This window comes from Neopelma chrysocephalum, unplaced genomic scaffold (assembly GCF_003984885.1).
Source record: "Neopelma chrysocephalum unplaced genomic scaffold, ASM398488v2 Primary Assembly neopelma1_22, whole genome shotgun sequence".
NCBI lineage: Eukaryota > Metazoa > Chordata > Aves > Passeriformes > Pipridae > Neopelma > Neopelma chrysocephalum.
Window position 1 is genome coordinate 3,958,979 of NW_020897689.1, and position 15,051 is coordinate 3,974,029.

General features: G+C 34.8%; 1 protein-coding gene across 5 annotated transcripts in view; it reads right to left on the reverse strand.

The window, feature by feature from the left end:
• The window catches only part of RALYL (RALY RNA binding protein like), a 383,196-nt gene that overhangs the window by 262,726 nt on the left and 105,419 nt on the right, over positions 1-15,051 (reverse strand). The window lies entirely within an intron of this gene.

Sequence of the window (15,051 nt, forward strand, 5' to 3'; positions counted from 1 at the left end):
TTAATAACATGATGACAGGGTTAACTAAAAAAGGAAACTTTCAAGCTTGTAAAACCAAAAATGTTCTGTTAACTCAGAAGTGGATTAGAGTGTTCAAAGTGCTTCAGGACTCGACACCATGTAAAGGCTGATTTATACTCCAGGCATCATAATGCCTACCTACTTCGGAATGACAAATAGCACCGTGCTGAGATCTCAATGGCAGTCCCAGAGCACTAACGACAAATGTCTTCCATCTTAATAGCTGAGCCTCTGCAATTCTCCTCACTTAAAATTCTGAGCATTTAACTCTTCTCATTGCATCTAAATCCAGATACAAAAACCTTCAAATCAAACTATTTACCTCAAGTGAAATCTACCCTGAATAATTCATAAGCAACAAGGAGGCTGAAAGTGAAGGAGCTGAAGAGTGTTTTAATGAAATCTAGAGTTTAAAATATAATGGTATAAAAGCTATTATGGATCTTTTCTAACCTTATAAGAAAGAATATTGGTCCCTGTAACAGTGAAAGATCCCAGTGAGCAGAAAAAGAAACACAGTTCAGGTGCCTTATTGTCAGTGATTGATGCTGCTAACAGAATCACACAGATTACTGCAGAGAAAGGGCTGCTATTTGAAGCAATTCCTGACGAAGGAGCTGAAGTGTTCAGATTGATTCTTATACATCCTGCCCCTGTGAAGGAGTATTGATCCTTAAAATAGCTATAATAAACTGCAATTCAATTAGAATGAAGTGTGGAAGTCAGGAAAATGCACAGAAATGCTGGACTAGTGTTACAATGACACTCAACTAACAAGAATTTTTGACTCTTAAAGACCAGGCAAAAAATCACTTATTATGTCATTTCACCATGAGGATAGAGGCTTTATATTTTCCTGTTTCAGCAAATCCTCTTTATAAGATAGATACTATAAAATGCACGGTTGATTTGTCTGGGATATCGGTGACAAGTCAGCACTGTCATCAAATAGAATTTGGTTTATAAGCCAGTTGCTGAATTATTTTGAATTTAGTTCATCTTAACCACTTATCCACAAATGTGAAGAGGGGAGAGAGAGAGAGAGAGAGAGAGAGAGAGAGAGAGAGAGAGAGAGAGAGGTTGTGAACTAGAAAAAACAGCAATAGCCTTACCTTTCAGAAATTCAGAGAAATTAGTGTCTCCAACCAAAATTCTACAGTTCTGGTAAATAATAACCTCATTCCTCTGTGTTACGGATTATCAACAAAGGAGCACAGGCAGTCTAATTACTTTAAACTAACGGGAGTAAGAAATTCAAATATTATTGTGCAGGGTCACATATCTGAGATGGTCTTTGCAGCAATTTTCTTTTTTCCCCCCTGTTTTACACAATGGAAAAATAGCATTCTTTTGTAAACTGGACTGCTGAGTAGAAGTATGTTTCTATCCCAATAATGAGCATATAAATCTTACTTTTGGAGAGTAGTTCACCTGTGATAAAAGTCTCTCAAAAACAGGCATTGTCCTAAAAAGCCCTAGTGAAGGTGTGGATATATAGTACTGTTTACTAAAAAGGCAAACTGGAGAAGAATTTTTGAGTTTTGAAGCACTTATTATCTGAGTCAACTGTAGTAAAGCAAAGTAGTTAACACTTTTGTACACATTTGGAGTATTAATTCATGCAAGTTGTTTGCTGACTAGTGTATTTGGAAGCTGAAGTACATGTGGAAGTCTGTTTTATTGTGGAGAAAGAGGATGGGTTTCTGCATAAGACATCTCAGTCTTGGGGCATGTAAATTAAGTTTTCGGATCAAAGATTTTATAAGGCAAGTCACTTAAATTTTTCAGGTCTTATTTCCCCAGTCATATATATTTCTCAGAATCCTGAAAGAATAAGAAATCTTCCTGTACATCTGTTTAACAGGGAATACAGATACATGTGAGAAAAATTCACCTAGATTTCATAGTAAATAATGCTGCTCAGAGACAAACATTTTAAACATAGAAGGACTATGAAGTTGTTCAGGATCAGATATAAATAAAAATCATTTGACAAAAAATTCCCTTCTAGCTTCAGGGTGAACTTTTGTAAAAAATCTTACTAGAGCTATCTATGGATTACCATATTTATTTTTTGTGAACTTTTACTCCCTACTTTTGAGACATTGGGATAGAATTAACATTACATACATAAAATTGAAGCATATCTCTCCTCCCTCTGCCGAGATGGTAGAAATTAGCTGGCAGTGCTAGGAGAAAAGAAAAAAAGGAATACCCTTTCTCAGAACTCAAATGTCAAAAAGGTAGTTGAATTCATCTTGACTGAGGAATAACTACATAATGAAAATGCATCTGTCCCCACACCTTTCAAAATCTCCAAGTCCCATGCGTTTATATGCCCATGTAGACAAACCACCTGTTCAAAGACTAAGGTCCCAAAAAAACCCTCATTTATTTACAGCAGAGGCTTCATCCATGTCTTTGTGGGTCAAGAAGAATGAACATCAGTCCTGACACCAAAAGGTTTCACTTAAGAATCTGGCCTGAGCTTTGAAGTCTATCAAATGGAGAACTAAATGTAATCCTATGAGTTGAAAATAAGTTGGACAGCTGAGGAAGGACTGCATCTCAAGTTTGGTTATATTCCTATCCTGAAGGAATCACCATCTTCACTCTCCATGATTAACTCATGAGATAAAGGGATTCCTAGCAGTAACCAACCTAATGCAGAAAATGGTCTGAATACCATGAAGAGGACAGGGGATTAATGATGTCAAGCCTGGACTTTGCATGGGAGAGAGGGGAGGAAAAAGAAACTCTTACTAACTTCTGGTAATTCTGACTTCTAATTTGACACCCTCAACTCTTCTCCTCCAACACACACTACTTTTTTCCTTCAAAATAATAATGCAGTCACTCAATTTATCCAGCCTATGCTGGCAATTTCTGTCTCATATGGTAGGCTGGCAAAGGGATGCATTTGTAAATCTACCTCACGTTCTAGTAGGACATGCTCACTGATGTACCCTTTATAAGCCAGTTCAGAAATTCTCTACTTACTGCTCCTTTTCACACCTTCCTGTCCAGTTTGTGACATGGGAAGTCTGTCATGTACTGGACTGAACTCTTGCAAAGGGAGGCTCCTACCATGTCTTGCTCTGGGCAGAGAGGCAAGCATAATGCACCAAGTAGATTTTTCAAGGGCCAAGTTCAGCAAGTAACCTAAAAAGATCTGTGTTCAAAACTCTGCTAAACCACATAACAGGTCTCCAAGGAACAACTAGAACAAGCCTAGGTGAACAAAAGCAGAAAAACGGTGCCATTCACCCTCCATTCATAGTTCTTTTTCTTCGAGGAAACTGCAGCATAAAAAAAAAAAAAAGGAAAAAAAGATTTTTCCTACCACCATCTGTTTTTATCTTGTAGTTTTGGTTTTGAAGTAGTTCATGTTGAAAAAAGTTTCAAAACTTTTCTTAGCCATGTATCAAAGTAGGAGACCATGAAAGATAAATAAGCTTTCCCACTGTTGGCTCTCAGAGTTTACTGTGTTTTTATCATATTGATTTTGCTACAGATAACAGCATTAAAGATCGCTTGGTATCAGCTTGGTAACAGCTCACCTTCACTGGTAATGCCCTAAGTGATCGATGAAATGTATTCCATGGTTTGGTTTTTGCATCTTCAGTCCATGTTATTAAACAAATGAATAAAATGGATAAGAAATAAGTTTAGAAAATTTCAATTAAGACACCACCATAAAAGAACTGATAGACTCAGTCTATGTAATAGGCACAAAACCCATGCTCCTCCCTAATTATTGCATATATTTCAGTATAATAAATAACAATTACCCTTTTGTGGATATCTAGTTTATTGGTGTGTTTTGCCTGTAATTAGTGTGAATAAGCCAAGGAGCTAGTTTTACCAACTTTACACCCCTTGTTTATGGAAACTAGTTCTCAAACTGCTCTTCCACATGGTGACACTTTTGCAACTGCAGCCACACTTTAAGCAAGCTACAGAAGGCATCTGCTGAGTTTCACAGGAATGCGCAAGGAACAGTATGGCAGGATAACACTAGTTTTATGCCAATTCACTGGCACAGACTGTCATAATGGCTAGAAAAAATCAAGAAAGCATGAAAAAATCCTATTCCAGGTTCAATAAGGCAAAGCAAACATCACCACCTGAAAGGATTTGAATACCAAATGAAATTATCTCAGAAACAAAGACCGCTTTCAAGTGGATAACAGTATAATCCATTTATGAAAGTGCTTCTACACAAAGTACTTTCCCCTTCTAAAACATTCCTCCTTCTCCCCGCAGCGCTTCACATGAATGACTCATGTGCTGTAAAACCCTTCAGGGCAGAAATCTTCTATCCATACATGGAAGTAAGTAATTCAAGGCAAGAGTTGTTAATTTATTTGCTCTGATTTTCTGCAAATCTGTGAGGATTTAGAAGAGAGCAAGGCCTGAACTCCCACTCTCTTGATCTCAGGGCTGCCATCGTGAAACAAATTCCAGTAGTGACAGTGATGTTCTACCTCTGCATTCCAGTTTAATAGCAATTTTACTAAACTTTATTTCTAGACTTTCTAAAAATTCTTTCATCTTTTATTGATCCACAGAAAAACATAATGCTTAAATATTACAGTCACTGCATATTTCATAGCTTAGAAGATTTAAACCCATATACATATAAAAAAGTTTAGTCTCATCAGCTGTCATTTCCAATCCATAGCAACTATTTTCAAATTATGTATTGGGAAGACTGCGGTTCACTAGGAAACTACTGAACTTGTAATGCATTAAAGTGAACTGGTAATTCTTCTAATGTAAAGCTGTATGTACATTTCACCTTCTTAGATTTTATTATTCACTATGGGCTCAAATAAATTATGGATGATTCATGCAAAAACTTAAATTCAGTATCACTGAAAAATTTGAGCTTACTGGTGTTCCCAGTTGTATCATTTTCAGGGTGATCTGCCTCAGTAATGCATTCACCTTGTTAATCTGTATGCATGCAAGTTTTCAATTCGGCAAATTGAAAACTTTTGATATGATAAATTGTGAAATAGAAAACCTTTATAATCATGGAAATAGTGCTTTCTGAAGATGCTGTGAACATTGCTAATGTTCCAATATTTACCTAATACATGTTTTCCATAACAGTTTTATAGCTAATTTGTAAAGAAAAATTAGATAATTTTTGTTTTACACATTACCTGATGTTATTGAAAACTAGAATCTAACATATCAAGCTTAAAAGAAAGAGGAGTCCAAGCATTTGAAAAGTCTATGTTTCTTTGATCCTGCTGCTTAGTTTTTTTTAGACCAGAACAAAAAAAAAAAAAGCCATCTGTTTGTCAGTCCATTGATGATAAAATCTCAAAAGTTTTGTTTTTTCTTTATCCCTTGTAATGGTTTTTTTTTTTTGTGCCTATTAAGCTTCAGGTATACCTTAATTTTTAAAGGATACTCCTTATGTTTTGATAGTCTGTTCAATTAACCTTAGTGACATAGAAATTTAGAAGTTTTCTTCATGGTTATCATTATTGATCAAGATTGGAAAAAATAGTGTTCAGTGGGAGGGGAGGAGTTAGGATGAAATACTGAACAGACAAGATATACAAAATTTCCCATTCACTTTCCTGCAGAATACATTATGTTTCCCAATCAAAATATGAGTATCGTAATCAAAATTATAGTGTTATAGTTGTGTAAAGAAGACTTCTGCATTGATTTCTATTTTTGACATCTTGTGTTTGCTCACTTATAGCTCTTTTCAGTCTTTTATATCATATTTCAAGTTACAAGTTAAACAGGTTGCATCTAGAGCTGCCCATACTGTTGATCCAGTAACCTCTATGTAAGGCTTTAAATCAATAACAGGGACTTCTTTCTTCATTCTACAGTTTAAGCAGTTTAAATAGTTTTAATATTAAGTGATAATTATTACTTTAATGCATATTAAACAAATACATTCTAAAGTTTAATAGTTCAACTAAAAATCTGCTAGCTGAAATGAACATAGTCTTTCCCTTTTGTCTACAAAAGATGTACATGTTTTGAAAGACTGTCTTTGCACGCCAAACAGCTTCAGAGCTTGCTTTCTGTTTTCAGACATAGTGAATTTGCAACCCCACATTATCGGATAAGGCCATCCATGTAGTAAGAATTTTATAGTGCCAGTCAGAATTTTTGTCTAGTAAATATCAGCATTTATTAAAATCTAATCCATGACATTTCATTGGTAAGAGGGAACATTTTCATGGCTATTATATCCCATCAGTTTTTCTAGCTTCAGAATTATTTGAAGAGTGCTTTAAAATGAGTTTTTATTTTTACTTCCTATTCCTCTTCTCGTAGGTTTTATTTTTGATTTTTTTTTTTGAAAATAGCTATCCTCATACTGATTGACTAAATATACTGCAGACCTTTCTATGCCTCCAGCAGGAACACTGGCAAGTGATGAGGATAGCACACTCTCCACTTTTTGCTGTCCCCTTCAGTGTATTTATAAGGAAGCTTAGAGACAATCAGTGACAAGCTATTGTTTGCAGTCAGATCCTATCAGCTTTTCTGGAGAGGAAAGCTGCAGATGCAAATAACATTTGCAGAGCAAGATGTCACTTTCAGGAGAAGGATCATGAGAGAACAGTTGTTGAAAGATGTAAAACAAATGTCAGAGGACATGAGAAGCCAGTGGATGGCTAGCAATTGAAGTTGTGATTTGGGTTATTAGCAGTATCATGGGTAATAATTGAATACTTGTTCACCTGAGCAAAGATGTTGACTGATGTGCACACTGAAGGTGAAAGGTATTCTTAAGACCAAAATCCCAGCTACTTTTTGTTTTACTAGTGCTGCAGCCATGAATTTTGCGTTCTTTTAGGCCCATCCCATACTCCTGAAAGGGCACAGCTCGACCCCAGGAGACTTTTTTTAAAAAAGAGTAAGGAACTTGTCAAATAAGGCATGTTAATGTACTGCTTGGAGTTCCAAAGATGAAAATGTCAAAGAATTTGTTTCACTGGTTTCTTTTTCTTCAATATTGACTAAAGAAATTAAAATTTACCTTCAGAAACAGTGCAATACTTCCCATCAACTTCAATAGAATCCCAATTTTATCCAATATTTCTTCATATTTCTTCCAATATTTCATCTCCATTCATACATGCTCAGCACTGAAACATGCATCACATTTGAGACGGCAGGAAAAATTGCATACAAAAAATAATTTATGAGCCTTAGGAAGTTTATAAGAAGATATTCCTTCAACTGGAAAACTCAATAGCCATTGAAGAACCTTGATTTAAAGCGTAAATTACAGATCTATGCGAATTTCTCTCTTGTATAACTTAAAAATCCCCTGTATCCCTTTGTGACTGCCAGGTCTTACAAACTCAGGTCCAGCAACAAAGACTGCTGATTACAAAGTTCTCTGTGTGGCCCATTCTATGCTCTTTTTGCATCCTGAGAGAAATATATAACTATGTAACTGCTAGGTCCTCTGAAATTCAGTTGGAACAGCTTCCCAAAAAGACATGTTTATTGAAAGTAGTGTTGTATTTTTTTAAAGTCATCAACTTGCATCTAACATGGAAACTTTTACAATCATGTTCTTACAATGGATCTTAATAGCAGCTTACAGACAGCAATTAGTCAGTTTATCCCTAAAATCTAAATAATGAAGGAGGTTTAGGCTCAGCGACATCCTTAGTTACTCTAGTTCCTGGCCAATTCCTTAAACCACTCATCACAGCTATTTTAAGTTCTGCTTTCTGCCTTCCACTCCTGTCCTTCTATTACTGCCTATCCGTGAGGCAACTGCTACAGAAATGACAAATGTTAAAATAAATACACATATATATGAATACAAATATATATATATTTACATACCTATACAAAAGTATGTGTATTTTTCCAGGCTGCTGACTGAACACTCTTCCCTGTGCAGATTTGCCCAAAGTTTTCCTTATTCTGTCTGGGTATGTGAGAAGGAAGGGAATGACATGATAAACAGCAGGGGAAATAGACTAGCATTGAGAATTCTGTGGTGTAGAGAGACATATCACAGCAAGAAAGGCTAAAAACATGAGAGTAAAACCCTCTACAGCACTTTTGGGTTGCTACTCAAAGCACAAAGCTATACATTCTTTCTCGCAATTCCTCAATATATGACCCATATTGGTATCCAACCCACAGGATGCTGACCTTATTCCTTTTTGGTCATATAGCTCTCAGTTGCTTCTCAGTAATTTTATTCAGGCTGTACATATAGAAAATTAAAAAAAAAAAAAATTCACTTTACTATATATCATCTTAGAGGAAAAACCAAAACCCCTTGAATTCTTTAGACTGTTGGTATCCTACTGGAGTTACTTTAACAGTTATATTCCACCACATCCTTATCCTTCTTTAAAGAACTAGAGACCAGAACTAGTAAGTGGAGATAACCACATATCACTCTTCTGTGTTTTTTTTTTTATTTTCTCCCAATAAATTAATTATTATTACCAGACTAGACCAAAATTTAGTGCAAAATAATGAAAGATAGATTTAAATTGAAGAAGCTACCAGCTAATGAACAAAGATGGGTATTTACAGGGGAAGATAATTTATGCTGTTTACCCAGGACAAGTGTGATTTTTGACATGAACCATCCATCTAGATCTGAATACCATAATACCTAAGTGGCAATCAACAAGGAATTTTATGCATATACAGGGTACTGGAATCCAGTCACCAAATATGAACAGAATTGGAAAAGGCTACCAATGACATTCATATCTAGATTTTGTTATATTTCATATTGGTTAAAATGATTCCTAACCAAGAAGAAACCTAACTAATAACTAGATGCAGGAAAGGTGTAAAGGAATGATTACTTAGCATCCTAAAGTTTAAAAAAATCCCAACACAGGATCATTATATAAATTAAACACGAATCATAGATACTGAGCCTAATTTTGTTAATACTAGGGAAAAAAGTAAAATAAATAAAAATCAATTCACATAATGAAAATTGCATCCATTCAAAGTTTTTAAAAATCAATTCCATGAATTTTTAAAGATGAGAAAGCCATTTGGATGAATCTAAACTGGGAGGGGTTCCTTTAAATTCTTTATACTGTGGTGAGACTAAAAAACACAGTAAAATAAAAGGTCTTGTCATTTTTACCCTTTAATTGGCTGGAATTACTGCTGTTTAAGTCTCAAGGAAGAGATGCACAATATTTTGTCCTTTCACATGAACACATACATATAAATATGGGAAAATTTAGAAAGATAGGCATTGTTTCAAGGCTCAAGAGCCTTTAAATGATGTCTTATTTTGGTTCTGTCGTCTTTGTCTTTGGAAAACAAAACATGCACTGAGCACACTACTACTTATTCTGCATAACTATTTTAAAACTTTCAGTACAGTGAAGTTCTTTCCTAAATATTATAATGCCGGTGTATTTATTCAACATATTTCTGATTAAAATTAATTCTGAGTTATATTATCTGTTTTAAGTGCATCATATGCCTTACTATTCACCAAAGTGTAACCCAGAATCTCTTTCCTTGCTATTTCTTATTTTCTGAATATCAGACCTATTTTTATTAATCTCGATTTTTTCTTCATAATGCACACCATGGGAAAACACATCAATAAATGAAAGGGAACTCTGATAATCTACATTTATCAAAAGTGAAATACCTGGCCCTTTTTTTGAGACAGGTAAAGTGTTTGTTCCTCTCTATAGTCTCATATTCAGCAGGTTGAAACTGTACATACTTTGCATAATGATTTGTGTTTCACAAATATGTAAGAGTTTTCTCTAAGAATTACTTTGATTCAGCAGCAGAATGATACATGTTAATATTCTGAGAGAAGATGGCTTGGTGGAATTGATTAAAATATATATCCAACTCTGCTTTAAATAAATCTTTTTAAAATAGATTTTACATTGTTGAAGTAACTACAAAATATTAAAAAGATCTTCAGAAAATCCTCCTAAAGTACTATTGATCAAGTGCTTCTGCCCTAGTTACACATACAAAAATATTATATTTTGAACTAACTGAAACATTGGAAATGCCAACATAGTACATTTTATACGCATCTAACCATTGACATTGAAGGAAGGAAAGTGTTTTGGAAAAATATCAGTGTTCTCCAAAAGGATTTAAGCACTGGCCTTGATCCCTGAGCTAATTACAACACTTAAAACTGTATTTCTAGGACAGCGATAAAAATAATATACATCTATAGTGTATGTATATGCATCTGTGTGCACATATGTGTATGCATATGATGGCAGATAAAAACTTCAGCCTAATTTGAATTTAGCTGGCATGTGATGGAAGAGTCTAGTTTTTAGGTGAAAGTGTTTATTCCAACTACAATACATTATAATTTCCTGATCCTTTGAAAACAGTAGTGTACTCAGTTCGAACACTGTATGAGCTATAATACGCTGTGTTTTAAAACAGCATTTTTTTTTATTGCTGCTAAAGAAAATTAATTTATTGCTTAACATTGGAAATTTCATTCTATAAAATATAGCCCTAAAGATGATTGGCTAACCAGAGAAGGGAGGGATTCATCCCTGGGAACATTCAAAAGGCATGTGGATGTGGCACCTGTGGATATGCTTTAGTGGTGAATGCAGCAGTGATGGGTTAACAGTTGGACTCAATGATCTTAGAGGTTTCTTCCAACCTAAATGCTTCTATTATCCTATAATTGCAGCAAGGTCAAACCGCTTTGTAACTGTATAGTGCAACTCGTACATGTTCGGCTCAAAGCTTAATGTGAAAGTCTTGTAAGTTCTGTTGTAATTATATAAAAGCTATCTGAAAAGATCTAAAATTACAAGTCAAATGAGTGGGAAGCTTCAAATTGGAATATCTACATTTCCTTGAATTTGGAGATATTAAAGTATTTTAAGATAAAATAGGACATGACATAACGCTCAAGTTATCATATTTCTCAATTTATCATAAGATTTAGCTTATTGTGCTGATGCTAGATTTTGTGTTCTTAAGCAATTTATGAATCAGAGAGGCTAGACACAAAAACTTAAGTAAATTATGGATAAATTTTTAGAATAAAATTCAATGTCTCTATCCTTCTGTTTAAGTTCTGCTATTAGAATTTTATTGTAATTTATTGAATAACATATCATTTAGAAGGGAAAGAAAAGAATTCATAAGAATTGGTGAGATGACCAGGGATTTCCTTTGGACAACATCCTAACATGACAGCAAATAAGAACCCTTACCTGTTAATATTTAAGACAGAGCTTTATTAAAATAAATTTCATTTTCATCAGTGGCCTCATGCAGAACTGAATTCCTCCTGAATGAATGACACAGGCTTTTCTGTGGAAATAACTAATTGGAACAGAACCTGCATCTTATTCATGGTGGTGCTGAAAGTGTTACAGAAACTGTCACTTCAAGTTTGCAAACTGCCAATGTATATCAACTCTTTTAAAAATTGCAATAAAAAAATTAACACTTTGTTATAATTAAGGTTTTTTGAATCACCAGTGATCAGACCCTTGCAGAAAACTGCTTCAGTAACATTGTATTAAAAAAGACAAGCTGTAGGAACTATTTTTTTCCACTGACATCACATGAACAGTTTTTCGTGTGTTGTCTATTTAGGCAGAAACCCCTAAAATAATCCTTTTTTTTCAGGGAAAAAAAAAGTCTTACAAATAAATATTTTTTCTTTTGTGAATAATTTTAAAGTTATATTCTTTCCGCATTTTAGCAACATTTTCCATACATGTAAATTTTACTAGTGAAAAATGTTTTTCAACTCCACATAGACTACTCCTATGAGCTAGCTCTGTGTGCATTCAGTTAGTTGTTGCTTATCACACATTCTTCAAATTAATCTTACCATTTCCCACCCCCCTAAAAAAAACCCAACAAAACAAAGGGACTCCAAAAAAAACCCAAAACCAAAACAAACCACAATAACTGGGAACACTCATTACCTGAAATGTCATTCTTTTATATCAGAAAATCTTGTTCGTTGTTCCAGATTGGGTTCAAACTTTTTAAATTAGACAGAGTTATAGGAACTGCTTTGGTTCCAAGGGTTTAAACCTTGTTAATCTTTACAAAAAAGACAGTAGTGTATTTAGGGTATGCAAAGATAATGATTCCAGGATAAGTATAGTGCCCAAAAGCACAGATTCTTTCTTCAAGCTACCATGGTACAGCAAGATTCATTGTGGGATTTGGATGGACTTTGCTTCATGTCCCAGCAGTTTGTCTTTTGGTATACTAATATAGATCCATGTTTTTTATGTGGAACTTGGAATGAGGAAGGAGAGAGGAGGAGAAGGAAAAATTCCTTCCCTCCGTCAGTCATTGGTTTATTATGATGTCTTCTGGAGAAAAACCTAACAGCAAGTGACTTCCTGTGTTCCCTCCTTGACTCCACAAATCCAGATGAAGACTGTCCACACCTCAACTTTCCAACATTGAAGCACCTTATCTTCAGTTATAATATTGGCAAAGCTGTTGTGTGGGAAGTCAGACCAAGTATTACACACGCTGTACAGTCATGTTTCCTTCAAGTGTATCCAGTTTTTTTCCATCTCTCCTTTAATCTACTCTTCCCTAAAAAAAATTTTGTTTATAATCAAGTTTTACTTTTAAAATTCTAATGTCTTGAAGAAAAGCATTGTAAGTTATTAACAAACTGTTACTGATTTTTAGCTACAATTTTGAAGACATTCATAAGCTCTTAATGGCAAAGCAACAGCAAGACTAAAGGCAAGACCACAGCATCCTTTCCCTAAATGAAATATTTTTCATGATTACTGAGTTGCTTTACTATTCACACTCCTGAATATATTCTGACTACATAGTTATCTTGTGCAACAAATAGTTACCCAGTGGAAATCATTGATACAGGTCAGAAGTAGCAGAAGGTATACTGTTAGGGACCCCAATCCTTAAAGCTTCCCAGGTATGAGGTCCAAAGAACAAAAAAGTTATGTCAGTTTTAGTAAGGCTGTAATTATCTGTAATATCATCTGTACAGGATTCTTTATGCAGTAAACCAAAAAGTTTAAGTTGTTTATGTCAGTAAAGCAGCATTTAAAGTACCACATGTGTCCAAAAAAAGCAGAAAGAGACAGATGAGTTAACAAAAAAAACCATGTCAGCAGAAAACAAATATTAGTAATGGGGGGGTTTGGCAGGTCAACAATGCCAGAGTTAAATCTTTAGCCAATGGCACTATGACAAATCCTGCATCAGCTGAAGACCTGTTTAAAGGTGTGGATCTTCAATGGATAGCTGTCAGTCCTAAGAGACCATAGTGCTTTCTGGCTGCCCTGACCTACATGTGGGTCAGAACCACCTCTGACTGCAGCAGCCATTTCTCCCCAGCACTACTACTGGGATGTGTCCCTTCCGAAAGGGACCATGTCCCCTTGTTTTAAGTAACTGAAACTGCTCTACTCACAAGAATGCTTTCAGGAAGCCACAGTGGCCATTTGAAGGTGAGTATTCTTTCCTACCATTACTATCTTGAAAAGTTTCTTAAGCTCCCTTGAAATCATGTTTTTTCTAGGCATGTCTTTCCTCAGAAACAGCATTCTAAGACAGTATATTGAATTAGCATAACTGAATGTAGAGATTCAGAAATGTTTTGTAACCTGCTTTTCCATTCAGACTTTGTAGATGATATATTTCAGTATTAAGAGTAATACCATCTATATTATGCCAATAAATAATGTACTGAAAAGCACATCAGCCATATATGCTTATGTCCTCAGCATGACTAAGTTATCAAAAAATATAAGTAACCTCTCATATTAATTACATGTGCAATACCATCTAAAATTTGCCAGAACTCAACGGAAAAACTTTAGCACAAATGGGTCTTGGATCAGGCACCTAAAGCCAAGTGAATCTTGTAAGAGGTAACATTTGCTTGCAAGGAAAAAAGAAAAAATTAAACGGAAATGTAAGTGTGGTTAACATCTGTATTTTATAATGACTAGTTATGAACCACTTCTGGAGGTTATTGGTAAGTAACATTAAAAAGTAGAAAAGTTTATAGGACTACCTGACCAAACAAGTATTGTTTCTTTTTCTGAAGGTTGCGTATTACTACTTTTCTCAAAAAGCCCTTTAGCTTAAGAGCAAACAAAAAGCATTTACAAGTTTTAAAAACCTTACTTTAATTTCCATGTTTCCACATTTACATGCGTCCAATATCCCAAAAAATTAATTTTGAAATCATCATGTAATAAGTCATAATAGCTGAAGTTTTTAGTATTCTTTCTAGGCACTACCTAGAAACAAAGTCTTGGCAGAATACTATATGCAGGTTATTTGTGTACTTGCTAACGGAAAACAATTAAAAAAGTGAGAGAGAGTAGTAAAACAGGCATTAAAGGCTACCCTTATGGACTGTTGAAGTCTATGTTTGCTAGTTAAACTGCAGAAGAGGTAACTTGACATGTGTAAATAAGTATTCCCAACGTGACAGTGAAATCGGCTAAGCACTGGGTTCTGTTATCCCTTAAAAAGTAACCTCTTGGTTATACTTGTTCTGAGACAAGGACTGAGGGATAGGCAAACAGGGACCATCTGAGAAAAAAGTCTTTTTACAAGTCACTGTATTTGCTGTACTGATGTTGCTTCTTTCACCACCTCAACTGTAGGGAGACTTCTACATTTTAGATACTGACTTCAGTGAGTTATGTGTTTAATTTAACTCCAGTAATAATTCATATTTAATAAGAATTCCAGAAAAGTACTTATGTCTGTAGTCAGATGTATTCAGCTCTCCCTCTTGTTACTAGTGTACTGATCTTCTTTCTAATACATTACTTTTCCTCTAAAGCCCTGCAACTAAAAACACAAACGTCCACATCCCACTGAAAAATAATGGAGAAGGCAGTCAAAACTACCCTACATTTGAACACCTTGAAGCCTTGCAGTACCAACTATCATTATTTTTCTAAAATTTTATTTTAAAAAAGCAGTCATGGAAGCCAATATATCAGTAATGACAATATTGCTACCAGATTAAGACAGAGGCCCATATCCCTACAC